The 15,297-nt window shown below is 43.0% G+C and overlaps 1 long non-coding RNA gene across 2 annotated transcripts in view; it reads left to right on the top strand.

Moving 5' to 3' along the window:
* Positions 1–386: 386 nt before the first annotated feature.
* The window catches only part of LOC120408380, a 31,626-nt gene continuing 16,715 nt past the window's right edge, over positions 387–15,297 (top strand). For both annotated transcript variants that reach the window (XR_005600658.1, XR_005600656.1), the window contains exon 1: positions 387–518. This is a non-coding gene — a long non-coding RNA (uncharacterized LOC120408380). The remainder of the gene's footprint in view (positions 519–15,297) is intronic.

Here is a 15,297-nt window from a genome sequence, read left to right on the forward strand (position 1 = left end):
CATCACTTGTTTGTCTTTATTGTTATATTGAAATTTTGCTGTAAACAAGCACATAAAAAGCAAATGCAGCATTTCAAACTCTGGTTTCTAATTCTGCATGACAAATAATTACAGAGGTTTCTCCCACAACTGCCAAAAAGGATATCTGAATACATTTCATATAGCTTGGAGGTAGGAGGGAAGGGCTGCTAAGACGTGTCAGGCCAAGCAGGGAACTAGGAGCATAAAAAATTCATAAATTGCTTTTTGAAGTTTCTTCAGAACATCTTGAACTTTCATCAAGCATATACTGCAGGAGGGATCCTTCCTGGTCTTGAGATCCTGTTTAAAATGTTCTTGTACAACAAATAAGAAATAAATAAACTCTTTATGTTTCAGTTCTTAAATCAACCTCTAAGTATTGGGGAGTAGGCTGAAAGCTTCACAGGGATTCATTATCCCACATCTGCCTATTGCTGGACTCTTTCGCCTTCCTCTAAGGCACCTGGAACTGACAACTATCAGCAACACTGTACAAGGTAAACCGGGTCTGATCCAATATGGCAAATTAAATGTTCCTGAACAATAATAGTAAAACTTTTTCCCTAGAGTAATTTTAAAACCAAACCACTGAACTGAACAACCATTAACTTTGGGTATACAAAACCTGAATACAAATCTGAATTTTGAAATGCCTTTACTTTTTTGCTGCGTGAAAAATCATAGACTTTAAGGTCAGAAGGGACCATTATGATCATATAGTCTGACCTCCTGCACTACGCAGGCCACAGAATCTCGCCCACCCACTCCTGTATGAAACCTATGTCTGAGCCACCGAAGTCCTCAAATCCTGGTTTAAAGACTTCAAGGTGCAGAGAATCTTCCATCAAGATACCTGTGCCCCACGCTTTAGAGGCAAGCGAATTTATCTGCAGGGCTGTCTACTCAGAGAATGATCCTGCTCCCAGTGAAATCAATGGCAAAACTCTGAGCATGATGGCAACAGGAACTGGCCCATAATGTACACTATTGTATGTTGCTACTGATGTGAGTAGGCTAGCAGGATAAATTATATGAGTTTGAATATCATATCATACAGGAGGATAAATTAAATTAGAACAGTTCTGAACCAGGGGCGCACACAGGGGGTTTGCCATGACAAACTTTCTAAAGGGGAATGGCGAGCTTCCCACTCACTCATGGGGTCACAATGCCATTCACTCAAATTTGGCTTGGCTGCCTCTCCATAACAAATGGATTTGAATGAGTGGCACATGGGATTGCTACACCACTGAGGTTTGGCCCAGCTATCCTTCCACCATGGTAGAGACGCAATCGGGCCAAATTTAAATGAGTGGCATTGCTAGATGGCACATGGGGTCAGTACCCACTAGCACTCTTCGATTCTGTAATTAAGAAATACCACTCTGAAAACTTTGTGGATAGTAAGATATGTGCTTTTAGAACGTTTCCCCTCCTCTGCACAGATAGAGATCAGGATTTATTTGAAATAGAATCACCTTTATGGGAATTACTGCCCCAGTGCCATTTAGATAACACTGTAAAGTCCCATTTTGTAAGAGGAATGGGGCTCCAAATAAAAAAAAAGTGGTAGGTAAGATTAAAAAGAGGTTGAGAACCCCTGAATTAAAAGAACTAACACACATAGATATAAGTGTCATAAATATAAAAAATATCCCCAAATGTAAGGCATCTGTAGATGCCAGCATCTTGGCAAGGGGTTAGACTAGATGACCCTTGCAGTCCCTTCTAACCCTGTGATTCTGTGCCTTAGCCCAGCCACATTGCACTTCTGATACTTTTTCTCCTGTATCTTAATAACATCAACAATAATACTTAAAAAAAATCAATTTCAAAGGGAAACCAAGAACAGAGAATACAGTGTATATGCAGTGTAGGCGGGTGCTTCGGTGGAGCATCCGCAGGCACGTCTGCGGGAGGTCCACCGGAGCCGCGGGACTGGTGACCGGCAGAGCGCCCCACGCGGCATGCCGTCCTGCTTGGGGCAGTGAAATGTCTAGAGCCACCCCTGCCAGGGAAGAAGGTCAGTATCTATGTTGCCCATCTCTCTCATAAAGGGGTGATGATAGGAGGAGGAGGAAGCCTACCTGCTGATCTCTTTAAGGTAAAAGGGCTGAGTATGAAAGATGAAAGGGTATGAAAAGTATGAAGATGGCTGAGACATGCAGTTGGCAGGAATTACAACCCAGCCCCAAAATGGGGGCTGTAAATGCCTGGTGTCAAGAGACAGAGAGAGAGAAAGAGAGAGACTGCGACTGCTTATGCTTTAACTCACCCTGAGAGGAGGACTGTAACTCCTGATCCAAGGAGGGGAACTGCTTTAATTCTAACCCTGCTCTGAAAGAGTGCTGTGGGCTCCTGATGCAAGGGGAAAGTGAGTGGCAGCATTATAACTCAGCAAAGGAAGCCTTCCTGAACGCTCACACCAACCCTGGAGGGCTGTGAACTTAAAAGGCTGAAGAAGAAGGAAACTGAGGCTGGGTGCTGGCAGAGCTACCTTAGGCCACAAGTGTGTGTCCTGGAGCCAGCAACCCTATAACACTGGCATAGTTGGCAGAAGCTGAGACTACCTCTCACCGAGGAAGGAAGGTGAAGCTGTGCAGAAGCTGAAGGGCTATCAGGAAAGAGAGATGGAGGAAAATTTCTGTCACTGGGTGACTGGTCCCTTTAAGAGGAAGTAGTATCCAGTGCACCTGTGCCTCCAAAGCTGTCTGTTAGCTTGGTTTCACGAGAGGGCAGCTGGAGCTGAGCATCTGGAGTGATGGGCCAGGCCAGGAGTACCCAATTTGGGAGGAAGATCAGTAATGGGGATACCCTCACTGGGGGTGGGGAGCTGTGTTGAAAAGCCTGCTTAAGAAGGATGTTAAGGCTACCCCTGGCCATGGGGCTTTGGAAGGAGAGATCAGCACACTTATTCTCACTGATTGGTAAAAAAAAAAAAAAAAAAGCCCTATGGAATGGCAGAGAAACCCTGGTATTATTTTTACTGGGGGAAGTTGGGACATTACTGGGTGATCAGTCTTCTTATGGAATGTGACTTCATGGGGTGTTACTTCAGCTATGTAGGGAGGCTGGGGTCTTCTCCTAAAAAGTTATCCTCTCCATGGAGGAAGAAGAGTCCCTCCAAAGTATACTTCCTCTGTGGGATGGGAGCACATATGTTAAGGACTTTCCTTTTTGAGAATGGAGACCTCAGGGAAATGATTAGTCATCCAGAGAAATGCGAGAAAGAATAGTGTCCACCCAGACACTGGGCCTTGAGGAAACAAAAGAATTGCGGGTAATTCCAACCCCCTTTCAGGGTATGTGAGAGCAATTAGCTGAGGAGTATCAGGTGACCCAAGAGAGAGTTCACCTGCTCATGATGGTCAGCGAACTGGAAGGGAGCAAGAGTCTATTCGTACCCAGACCTCACAGTCACGAAGCTGAAGGCATCAGAGAATTGAGTAAAGAAGCTAGAACTTGTCCTGAGATGAGCAAGGTTCTCAGGGGTTGTGCAGAGGAGGGAGTGTGTAACTGTGGTTTGTCCCCTTAAAGACTAGTGGCCCAGGACCCAACCAACCATAGTTATTAAACAGGCACACGTGAGCAGGAATAGCTGGTTCCCTATGGAGCAGCATGAAGTGGAAGAGGGGCTGTGAGAGTTGCAGGAACTTCAGTGACTGCCAGAGACAGGAGGCCTGACAGTAGCCTTGGAGAAAAGACCCTGAGGGCAGAAACTAAGGCCAGCAGGTTAAATGGCCTTATGCTGGGTTTTTCCCCCTCATTTTGCTTTTGGTGTTTCCTGGAAAATAAATAGAGCCTGCCAGAAAGGCCTGCAAGACTGATTTGTTGAGAGCATAGCTGTGGAGCCCTGAAGAGGGGGAGATTTGACAAATGGGTGCTGCAGACTCATCCAGGCCCTGAGGGAGGTGCTTTGGAGGAGGCCACACTAAAATACTTAATCACATTGGAATTTATAAAATCAGCTTTGGGTTATTTCTATCTTCTGGGTTATTTCTATCTTCTGGGTTATTTCTATCTTCTGGGTTATGTGAGCATGACTCTTCTGATTGGAATATGTCAGAAAAGTACTAAAAACCAAACAAACTCATTTTTAATTGGTCAAACCATCCAGTCAAATTCACCTTTGAACTGAGACAAGCAAGGGAAATGTCAACTTTGAAGGCATTTATTTGGGAAAACTTAAAAGAGAATGGGCTCTCAGAAACTTAGCTAAATTACTTTGCTCTCAAAGTTACTGGACCAGTTGCAAATTTGAATAAAGAACTGTCTCTGCATGGTTTTTAATAAACAAAATAAACTTAAAATCAATTAAACTTCTTGCTAAGGTTAACTAATATACTAAATAAGACTTACACAATACAATAATCAAATCAAGGTCACAATTGGAATTGTCAGTAAAGTAATAATGATACTGAATTGAATCACCAGTTAATCAGGTTATGAAATGAATGCACCCAATAATCAAATCATGAGGTTAATACAGCATGTGATCAGTTCTTACAAATACTAACCAACTAAAGAAGGTGGTTGTTTTACATCACAGCCTTAGAAATGATACTTAGGCCTTGTCTACACTGGCAAGTTTCTGCCCAGTAAAGCAGCTTTTTGCATTGTAACTCCTGATGCGTACACATTGCCAAGCCACTTAGTGCGCAGAAACTGCACAGTTGCAGTGCTGTAAAAAACCCGCCCCGATGAGAGGCGTAGAGCTTTCTGTGCCAGGGTAGAGCACCATGATTCCAGTGTAGACACCCTGGGAGGTGTCCCACAATGCTTGTTCTTGCCTCTCTGGTCATCGGTTTGAACTCTACTGCCCTGCCCTCAGATGACCAACCATCATCCCCAACCCTTAAATTCCTTGGGAATTTTCAAAGTCCCCTTCCTGTTTGCTCGGTGATGCATGCAGATGGTCTCAGCTCATCTTTCCAGGTGACCATGCCTGCTCCATGCACCAGGCGATCCCCCGCTTGGAGCAATGCTGGGCTGCTGGAACTCATCAGCATTTGGGAAGAAGAGGCTGTCCAGTCCCAGCTGCACACCAGCCATAGGAATTATGATACCTACAGACAGATTTCACGATGCATGACAGAAAGGGGCCATGACCAGGACACACTTCAGTGCAGGGTCAAAGTGAAGGAGCTGCGGAACACCTACCACAAGGCATGGGAGGCAAACAGCCGCTCCAGTGCTGTGCCCATGAGCTGCCAGTTCTACAAAGAGCTGGACACAATACTCAGTGGCGACCCCACCTCTACTGCAAAGGCCACTGTGGATACTTTGGTGGCTCATGTGCCAGTCGACAGTGAACCGAGCCAGCAGGAGGAAACCTTGGACGAGGATGTAGAGGGGGTGAGGGACCCAGAGGTAGAAGATGACTCAGAGGCCAGAGATGCATGCAGCCAGGGTCTCTTCTCTACCCCAGAGGAGACTAGCCAGTCACAGCTGTCGGATCTTGGTGAAGTGCAAACAGGAGAAGAGGCCCTTGGTAAGTGGCTTTGATTTTGGGAATCACTGAAGCGAGTTGTTGCAGGAGGGGTGCAGGCTTGTGTCTGTATGATGTGCATACCAGCCTAGTCAGAGCTGTGAAACAGGGTGTTGATTGACTCCCTCACTTCAAGAGAATTTCCCTGGATCTCCAGGAAATGCTCATGGGCAATCCGCTGCCGCAAGTTCTTTGGCAGAGCGGCTTTGTTTCTTGCCCCATTAAAGGTAACATTCCTGTGCCACTCTGCCATCACAGGGGGGAGGGGAACCATTGCTGCACACAGGTGAGCCGCATAAGGGCCAGGGCGGAAGCTGCAGTCTTGGAGAAGACCCTCCGTTGTTTCCCTGCTCACCCTCAGCAGCAAAATATCTTCCATAATGAACACAGCCTGTGAAAAACGTGGGGACAGGAATGATTATAAGGCTCTGCCTACAGTGCTGGCTCTCCCCAACAGCCACATGCCCAGTGTACAGTACAGTCCTGGAACACTGATTTCCCCGCCCCCGTGGTTACTCACCATTTTGGGGGTCTTGTGCTCATGTGTGCTTGCCTGGGGTCAGCCAGCTAGTGACAGGTAGGTGAATAGTGGCTGTGTTTTAAATCACTGAATCAGTGGTCTCTCTGTTGCAAACCCAGCAGCTCCGCACCCACCCTCCCCAGCAGCCACTGTCGTAAAACTCATTCCCATCTGCCCCCCAGACACTGCCAACACACTCCTATCAACCTCCTGGCTCCAGTCTGTACCCGCGGCATTCCACTCCTCCCCCATCACAGTCCAGCCCTGCGGACTCCCAGTACCCACTTCACTCAACATCCATCCCTCTGCAGTTTATCCCTGCTGAAGTACAGTACTCCAAAGGAGAAGGTTGGAGATGATACCTGGACATACACAAATCTTTAACAATCCCAAGATCCCACCTACTCCTGGGACCCTCCCTTCCCCCATCCCTCTCAGTGCTGATGGGTTTTTGTTTGTCTGTCTCTCTCCTCTGGTTGTTTTTTAATAAATGAATTGTGTTGGTTTGAAAGCAATTATTATTCTATTAATTGAAAGCAAACAGAGCCCTGCAAAGCAACAGGTAATTTTCTTAAACCTTCATAGTGTATCATTTGCAACAATCACGATCACCTCCTAGCATTACAAGCACTGCACTCCTGAGCATAGCAACGAATATTAGTGGCTTTCAGCTTCAAATTGCTGGCTCAAGGCCTCCCTTATCTTTATGGCCCTGTGCTGCACCCCTCTAGTAGCCCTGGTCTCTCTGGCTGTTCAAATTCAGCCTCCATGCACTGAGCATCAGCAGTCCAGCCCTGAGTGAAGCTTTCACCCTTCCCTTCACAAATAGTATGGAGTGTACAGCACACAGCTATAAGCATAGGAATATTGTCATCGGCCAGGTCCAGCTTCCCATACAGCCAGCGCCAGCGGGCCTTTAAATGTCCAAAAGCACACACAACAGTCATTCTGCACTTGCTCAGCCTGTTGCTGAACCGCACCTTGCTGCTGTCAAGGTGCCCCATGTATGGCTTCATACGCCATGACATTATGGGGTAGGCAGGGTCACCCAGGATCACAATGGGCATTTCAACTTCCCCTACAGTGTTCTTCTGGTTCGGGAAGAAAGTTGCTGCTTGCAGTTTTCTGAAAAGGCCAGTGCATCATGCACCTTTCTGGACCAGCCTGTGTTAATGTCTGTGAACCGCTCATGGTGATCCACAAGCGCCTGCAGGACCATAGAGAAATACCCCTTCCGAATAATGTACTCGGTGGCTAGGTGGTCTGGTGCCAGAATTGGAATATGCGTCGCATCTATTGACCCTCCACAGTTAGGGAAGCCCATTTGTGCAAAGCCATCCATAATGTCTTGCATGTTGTCCAGAGTCACAGTCTTTTGGAGCAGGATGTGATTAATGGCCCTGCACACTTCCGTCAACACGAGTCCAACGGTCGACTTTCCCACTCCAAACTGGTTAGCGACCAAGCAGGGGCGAGCTCATGACACAGTCATATGAATGTGGCTTTCCTCAGCTGAAAGTTCTGCAGCCACTGCTTGTCATCCTAGACGTGCATCACGATGTGATCCCACCACTCAGTACTTTTTTCCTGAGCATTAAAAGTGGCATTCCACTGTGGTCAGCACCTCCATGAATGCCACAAGCATTCTTGTGTCATAGCTACTACGTGTAGCGAGATCGGTGTCACACTCCTCCTGCTTTTGTAGTTTAAGGAATAACTCTACTACCACTTGTGACATGTTAGTGAGAGCGAGCAGCATACTGGTCAGCAGTGTGGGATCCATTCCTGCAGACCGAAGAGGCAGAGCGCGCAGTACACAAACCTTTGAAAGATGGTGCCAAATGCGGACAGAAGCACAGGGATTGCTGGGATGTGAAGCAATGCATCACGGGGCATTGGGACAGGACCCAGGATGCCCTGCAACTCCCTCCGCTTTCCCACAGCTCTTAGCAGCAGAAGAGGAAGAGATGCTTTGTGGGATAGATGCCCAGAGTGCACTGCTTTGAATACCGCTGCAAGTGCTACAAGTGTGAACATGCTATTGCGCAGGCAGCTGACAGTGTGAACACACAACAGCAGTTTCCCTTCAGCGCTTTCTGAGAGGCACTGTAACTGCCGGTGCTGTAACTCTGTCAGTGTAGACATGCCCAAAGACTCCACTAAAGCTCCTGTATACCTAGTTACTTTACAGTTGGCTGCCTCCCCAGTCTAATTTCTCTACTTTCGATGGCAGTCAGCAACATTTACTTCCCCATTCTGTTGACACGCTTCACAATCCAGAGTTACATAATGTAATTTTTAAGGTCGGATTCACTTAGAATTTTAGTTGGGAAATGATTAATGGTGCCTTCCTAATATAAATTTACATATCTATCTATCATTTAAACACACAATCATTCACACTTCAGAAGTGTTACAGAAAAAACAATGTAACAAAATAGGAAAGAAAAAGATTCAAAGGAAAGAAAAAGACTGACTCTACAGCTTGCATGATCTTTGGCTTCATAAGACATCAGAGGCCAGACTGCAGTTCAGGAGAACCTGAAATATGTTAGTATCACCCTGTTGGTATGTCACTTTGATTTGGCTTGTAATGCAACTAATTTCATGACTACTATATTACTTTGGAGAAATGAATGATCAGATGAGAAAAGAAGATGGAGCTGATTATGTCTAATGCTCCTATTTTGCAAAAAGCTTAGCTTTGACATTTAGGACAAATGAAAAACATTTTAAATAGGGAAGAGGTACAAGTGGAAATGATAACTTGCTGTGCAGAAATCTGAATGGAAAGTGACCAAGACTATGGATTCAAAGTCACAGGTGGAGTAGATATGAAGGGAAAGCCTCTATTATTGCAGAAACTGAAAGTAAGGCATGAATGTTTAGTTAAGGAATATCAAGGGCAAGAACTCCATTGGAATTTCCTAACCTTATGACATAAAGAATAAAACTCCAAAGCCTTCCCTAATGAAACTTCCAGAGATTCAATTAGAATCCTTCTGATGGTCTGTGTTAGTTTCTATTGGACTCTGTTGTTTTAAACTGGAGGATCAGTAGCTCCAGGCAAATAATACATGGCTCTGTCCCAAAATCTAGTTGACTCACTGAATCTAACAGAAACCAATTGAAAATGTTTCAGGATTTTTGAAGAACAGGGGAAAAGAAAAAAACTGGGATGCTACTATGAGACTGCTATCTATTGATATAGCTCTATCTTACAAAGACAGGAGCTGAATATACTCCCATTGAAGTCAATGGCAAAATCCACAGTGATGTCAGGATTGGGCCATACTTCATAGTAGCAAAGGAATTTGACTTGAAACAAGGGTCTCAGAGATCAACCTTTTTGGGTCTCATGCTCCTTTATACTGAAATAATCCATGTAGGACACTGGAAACTCTTCAAGTTTGGATTTGCCAATTCACTTGACGTAGGGAATTGATTTGCTCTCAACTGAAGAAACCCTAAGATATGGAGACGCCTTCTACACTAGCTCCTGACTCACCCAGCCCTCCAGCCTGTAAGCAGAATAGCTGAGATGGATCCATAATGTCTCCTGAACTACCCTTTTCCCAGCTGTGGAGCTGGAATCCCAAGGTTAGACTTCCACAGGGATGCGATAAGCCAGCAGCATCCCATAGAATCGTCCTAGCACTTTCCCTTTCTCTGTTCCATGGGCAAGATCTGCAGATATATTTTCCCCACTCATTCATAAAGGTGGAGGAGAGCATTTGGGCCTGACTTATGTGTTTCTTAATATGAATTTAATGCTTGTGAAAGGCATGGAATAACTGTCTGGGATAGCAGCAAAGAATCCTGTGGCACCTTATAGACTAACAGACGTTTTGCAGCATGAGCTTTCGTGGGTGAATACTTCGGATGCCGAAGAAGTGGGTATTCACCCACGAAAGCTCATGCTGCAAAACGTCTGTTAGTCTATAAGGTGCCACAGGATTCTTTGCTGCTTTTACAGAACCAGACTAACACGGCTACCCCTCTGATACTTGACACCATGTCTGGGATAGAAATCACCATGTTCCTTTAGGAGGAAAAAAAGTTATAGGAACAGAAGAGCAAATTGAAAGAAACAAATATAAATCCACACATGATCAGTATATAACCCTGTTATACATTTGGAGAAAAATTATATTATCAGTTTACTAGGTTTTTGAACTGTGATTGGAAAAAAATGAGATTTCAACAGTACCATTTCCTTTATGGCTCTCAAGTTGTCAGTTTTTAAATTCCTTCATTCAAATGCAGAATTTTTTCTGAAATTACCTTGATGTACAGTGTGTGGAATATTATCTATTTTGCACTATTCTGGTGTGGTGTTCCATTCTATGTACCTGCATATTTTGATGTACTGTGATTTTATATAACTTTATTATCTATGCTGAAAGTCATATAAATTTAAAACAAATCCTCTGCATCCTTACTGCTAAAGCTCTATATTAAGCTACCTCTAATGCTGATATTATGCCATGCACACTACGCAATGCTCAGGAAAAGTCTTCTGGCGTTGGATGCACTGTAGGTTGACTGACATGCAGCAAATGAGAACATGATCCACTTCACTGCAGATTTCAAAATGATAATTAAAACAGCTACTTTTCTGCCCTGCTCATGAGAAATGTGTGCTCAATGTGGGGATTAGAATATTTAATACAATACAAGAACTAAGTGGTTGCTTCAAAGAGGGGCTGGGAAAACAGCTCTGCAAATGCAGCAGACCTTGCAACCAGAATGATTTTTCAGTGCTTGCTTTAAAGTGTATCTTTGGGTGAATGGTAACGAGGGATTAATGGGTGTTTAATAAGTTTGAGCAATACAGTAGCATGAGACTAATGAAAAGAAGTTACATAAGTAAAGAGACTGCAGCCTGATATGCATGATCTATTTTCAACAGCCCTTTTAAAATTCTATTCTCCTAAAAGGCTGCTATGTTAACAATGGTTTTGATATTTCAGCTCTGTTTTCTCTGAACCAGTCTTATGAAATGAAAGGACATTTGTATAGAGCATTACAAATAGGACAAAAATAACTGAGCTATAGACAAGCTGCACATTCTAGGCTTCCTCTAAAATGTACTTTTTCTGGAAAAACATTCAAGCAGTTTTTATTCAGAATCATGCATTGTACATGAGTATGAGGGCAAAATTCTGTCCCTAGGGGCACAATAAGCCCCTTTTTGCAAAGAAAAGCCATACTTACATAGGATGAAAGCCTGCCACTCCTTACTACTCCAGATGTGTGTGTGTGTGTGCCTATTGAGAAGTGGCATGGGTCCATAGCCTCTTGATATTTCATAGACAGTGTCCAGGAGGAAAGGGGACATGCTTCTAGGAGGCTGGGAACACAGCCACTGAGTCAGTAAATTACACTGGCCCAGAAAACCACGTACGGAGAGAATTTAGGCTCTCAGACTATTCTTGGTGACACTCTCTGTAACAACCCCAGAGTGAATCTCACATCTAATGCACTTGTTGCTGAGCGCACCACCTGCCTTCTCGGGTGCACTCATTTCCAGAATAGCAGCCTTTCACAACACACTTCACAATTTCATGCTGCCAAAAATCTCATGTTTCACACACTAAATCTGGTCATTTTGCATGGCTGTAGTTTATACCTGGCTGTCTTTGAAGAAGTTGCTTGATGTCACAGCTACTGAAATTATGAGACTGATATTCATTCAAGAAGTCATAAAGCAATGTGGATAGTGTTATAAGTGAATACATAAAATGTAACAAGTGCAAACTGCTGTGAGAAAGATGGCATCTTTACTATAAAAAAATCTTCAGCCCTGGGAGAAAAAAGACATGCAATGTACCTGAACAGTTGATTTAGAAGACAATATTATACAGTTTAGTGATATGCATTTTCATAATTGTTTAAATGTGGTAAAATGCACATTGCCCAAATTATTTCACATAAAGGCTATAAAAGAATATATATATACTTTATAGCACTGGTTTAGTTTCCATGTGAAGATGATGTACAAATGAGGACAGTCCTTGCTTGTTCATGAGTAAAGAAATATTGAGATCCTCATAATATTGCCAGTTCTTGCAATTTTATTTTCACTTTCACAGTAATTAATGTTTTTCTTAAATGCCCAGCTCGTGAAGAACATAAGAATGGCCATATTGGTTAGACCAATGGTCCAGCTACCCTTGTATCCTATCTTCCAACAGTGGCCAATGCCAGATGCTTCCAAAGGAATGAACAGAACAGGGCAGTCGTCATGTCATCCGCCCTCTGTAGTCCACTGCTGGCATCTGGCAGTCAGAGACTTAAGGAGATCTGGAGCATGGGGTTGCATTCCTGACCATCCTGGCTAATAGCCATTGATGGACCTGTCCTCCATGAACTCATTAATTCTTTTTAAACCCATTTATAGTTTTGACCTTCACAGCATCCACTGGCAATGTGTTCCACAGGTTGACTGTATTATGTGAAGAAGCTTCCTTTATTTTTTGTTTTAAACCTGTTGCCTATTAATTTCATTGGGTGACCCCTGGTTTGTGTGTTATGTAAAAGGGTAAATCATACTTCCTTATTCACTTTCTCCACACCATTCATGATTTTATACACCTTTATCATATCCCCCCTTAGTAGTCTCTCTTCCAAGCTGAACCATCCCAGTCTTTTTAATCTCTCCCCATATGGAAGCTGTTCAATACCCTTAATCATTTTTGTTGCCCTTCTCTGAACCTTTTCAATGTCTAATATTCCTTTTTCGAGATGGGGCAACCAGAACTGCATGCAATATTCAAGGTATGACCATACCATGGCTTCATATAGTGGCATTATGATATTTACTGTCTTATTATTTATCCCTCCCTCATGTCTCCCAATATTCTGTTAGCTTTTGGGACTTCCACTGCACATTGAGTGGATGTTTTCACAGAACTGTCCATGATGATTCCAAGATCTTTTCCTTGAATGGTAAAAGCTAATTTAGATCACATCATTTTGTATGTATATTTTCCAATGTGTCTTATTTTGCATTTATCAACATTAAACTTCATTTGCCATTTTGTTCCCCAGTCACCCAGTTTTGAGAGAGTTTTGTAACTCTTCTCAGTCTGCTTTGGACTTAACTATCTTGAGTAATTTTGTATCAATTGCAAACTTTGTTACCTCGCTATTTACTCCCTTTTCCAGATCATTTACAAAAATTTTGAACAGCACCTGTCCCAGTAACGATCCACAGGGGACACCACTATTTACCTCTCTCAATTGTGAAAACTGACCATTTAGTCCTACTCTTTATTTCCTGTCTTTTAACCAGTTACTGATCCATGGGAGGACCTTCCCTCTTCTCCCATGACTGATTACTTTGCTTAAGAGCCTTTGGTGAGGAGCCTTTGCAAATGGTTTTCTGAAAATCCAAGTACACTAAATTCACTGGATCACCCTGGTCCACATGCTTGTTTACCCCTCACAGACTTCTAATAAATTGGTGAGACATGATTTCCCTTTATAAAAGCCGTGTTGACTCTTCCCCAACAAATTGTGATAATTTCATTCTCTACTATAGTTTTCATTACTTTGTCTGGTACTGAAGTTAGGCTTACCAGCCTGTAATTGCCAGGATTGCCACTGGAATCTTTTAAAAAAAAATTGGCGTCACATTTGCTGTTCTCCAATCATCCAGTAAAGAGGCTGATTTAAGTGATAAGTTACATATCACAGTTAGTAATTCTGCAATTTCATATCTGAGTTCCTTCAGAACTCTTAGGTGAATCCCATCTGGTCTTGTGGGCTTATTACTGTTTAATTAATCAATTTGTTCCAAAACTTCCTCTATTAACACCTCAATCTGGGACAGTCCCTCAGATTTGTCACCTTCAAAGAATGGCTCAGGTGTGGGAATCTCCCTCACAACCTCTGCAATGTAAAGAATTAATTTAGCTTCTCTGCAATGGCTCTGTCTTCCTTGAGTTCTACATTAGCACCTTGATCGTCCAGTGACCACATTGATTGTTTGATAGGCTTCCTGCTTCTGATATACTTAAACATTTTTTAGAGTCCTGGGAATATGTGGTAATGTATGTTTCCAGCCCTCAGATCAAATGAACTCCAAATGTACTTTAAAAAAAAATGACATTTAAGCCAATCTCATTATCTTAGGGATGTGGAGGGCACAAATCATGATTTTTTCATGCTTGGTTGACAATACTGCTTTCCTAATACAGGATCAAATCCTGTGATATGCTGAACACCTCTCAGCGCTCAGTCACTAACTGAGACCCTGATATAGCTACCACTGAAGTCAAGTTGGCTTTCTTTTGTGCTCTTGGGCAGTCCAATATTATGCCCCATTCTCAATTGCCCTGTTGTTCCTAGGTAACTGGGATCACAGTATCCATGAAAAGCAGGTTTTAATGGAACTTTAAAACTTGCATTGATGATGTACAGGAATAAGCTTGCATAACTGTCTGATAATGACAAGGTAGGAGTTAAACTGAATTTCACCACATATTTCATTTCCTTCTACTGATGTGAAATCTCCACTCCCAGTTTACACTGATGGCAAAGTGGTGTCCTAAAGTTTGTGGCATTTAGAGGGGCTGTAGTAATAGTCCATAACAGAAAGGAATGAATTGGAAGTTGCATTGTTTTGGCATATCCACACCCATTTCCATTGTCACTTTGTCCCTAACATCTTATTCCCATTTTTATCTTGTGAAGCTTTGGGAACAATAACTACCGTATCTTAGTAACAGAAGGACAAATTCTGTAGTAGCTCAGTAGAACTGCACAGGTGCAAATTAGGGCAGTATTTGCTGCTAACTATTTAGGGACAGAACTTTAATGCAGGTTTGTTTCTGTAGTAGATAAAAAACAATAACTGCCGTGTATTACAGTATAGGTATCTTCACCAGTGAAATGTTTATTTTAAGGTAACAGAAACATAGATTTCTGGTTACTGCTACATTGATTTTCTCCCTTATTTGTGTAAATAAATCAGAGTCCAGCAAGTAATTGCTGGAGCCTTATCCCATTCATATACCTCCAGACAGTTAACACTGAAGGTAAGAACTTATGTGTTGGTGATGATTTATATATTTTAAAAGCCCTTTACAAATAATTTCCCTAAGCTCCATATACTACCTAATAGCATAGTGTTCAGGCTTGTTCTCGTTAACACATTACATCTTATCAGTTAGAGGAGCTGCTGTGAGACAGCCTTATATTATCTGAATCCAGGTAAGTTGGATTCACAGTCTCAGAAGGAATAGTACATTGTGTAAGGACC

The sequence above is a fragment of the Mauremys reevesii genome, linkage group 6, assembly GCF_016161935.1.
Source record: "Mauremys reevesii isolate NIE-2019 linkage group 6, ASM1616193v1, whole genome shotgun sequence".
NCBI classification, from domain to species: Eukaryota; Metazoa; Chordata; order Testudines; family Geoemydidae; genus Mauremys; species Mauremys reevesii.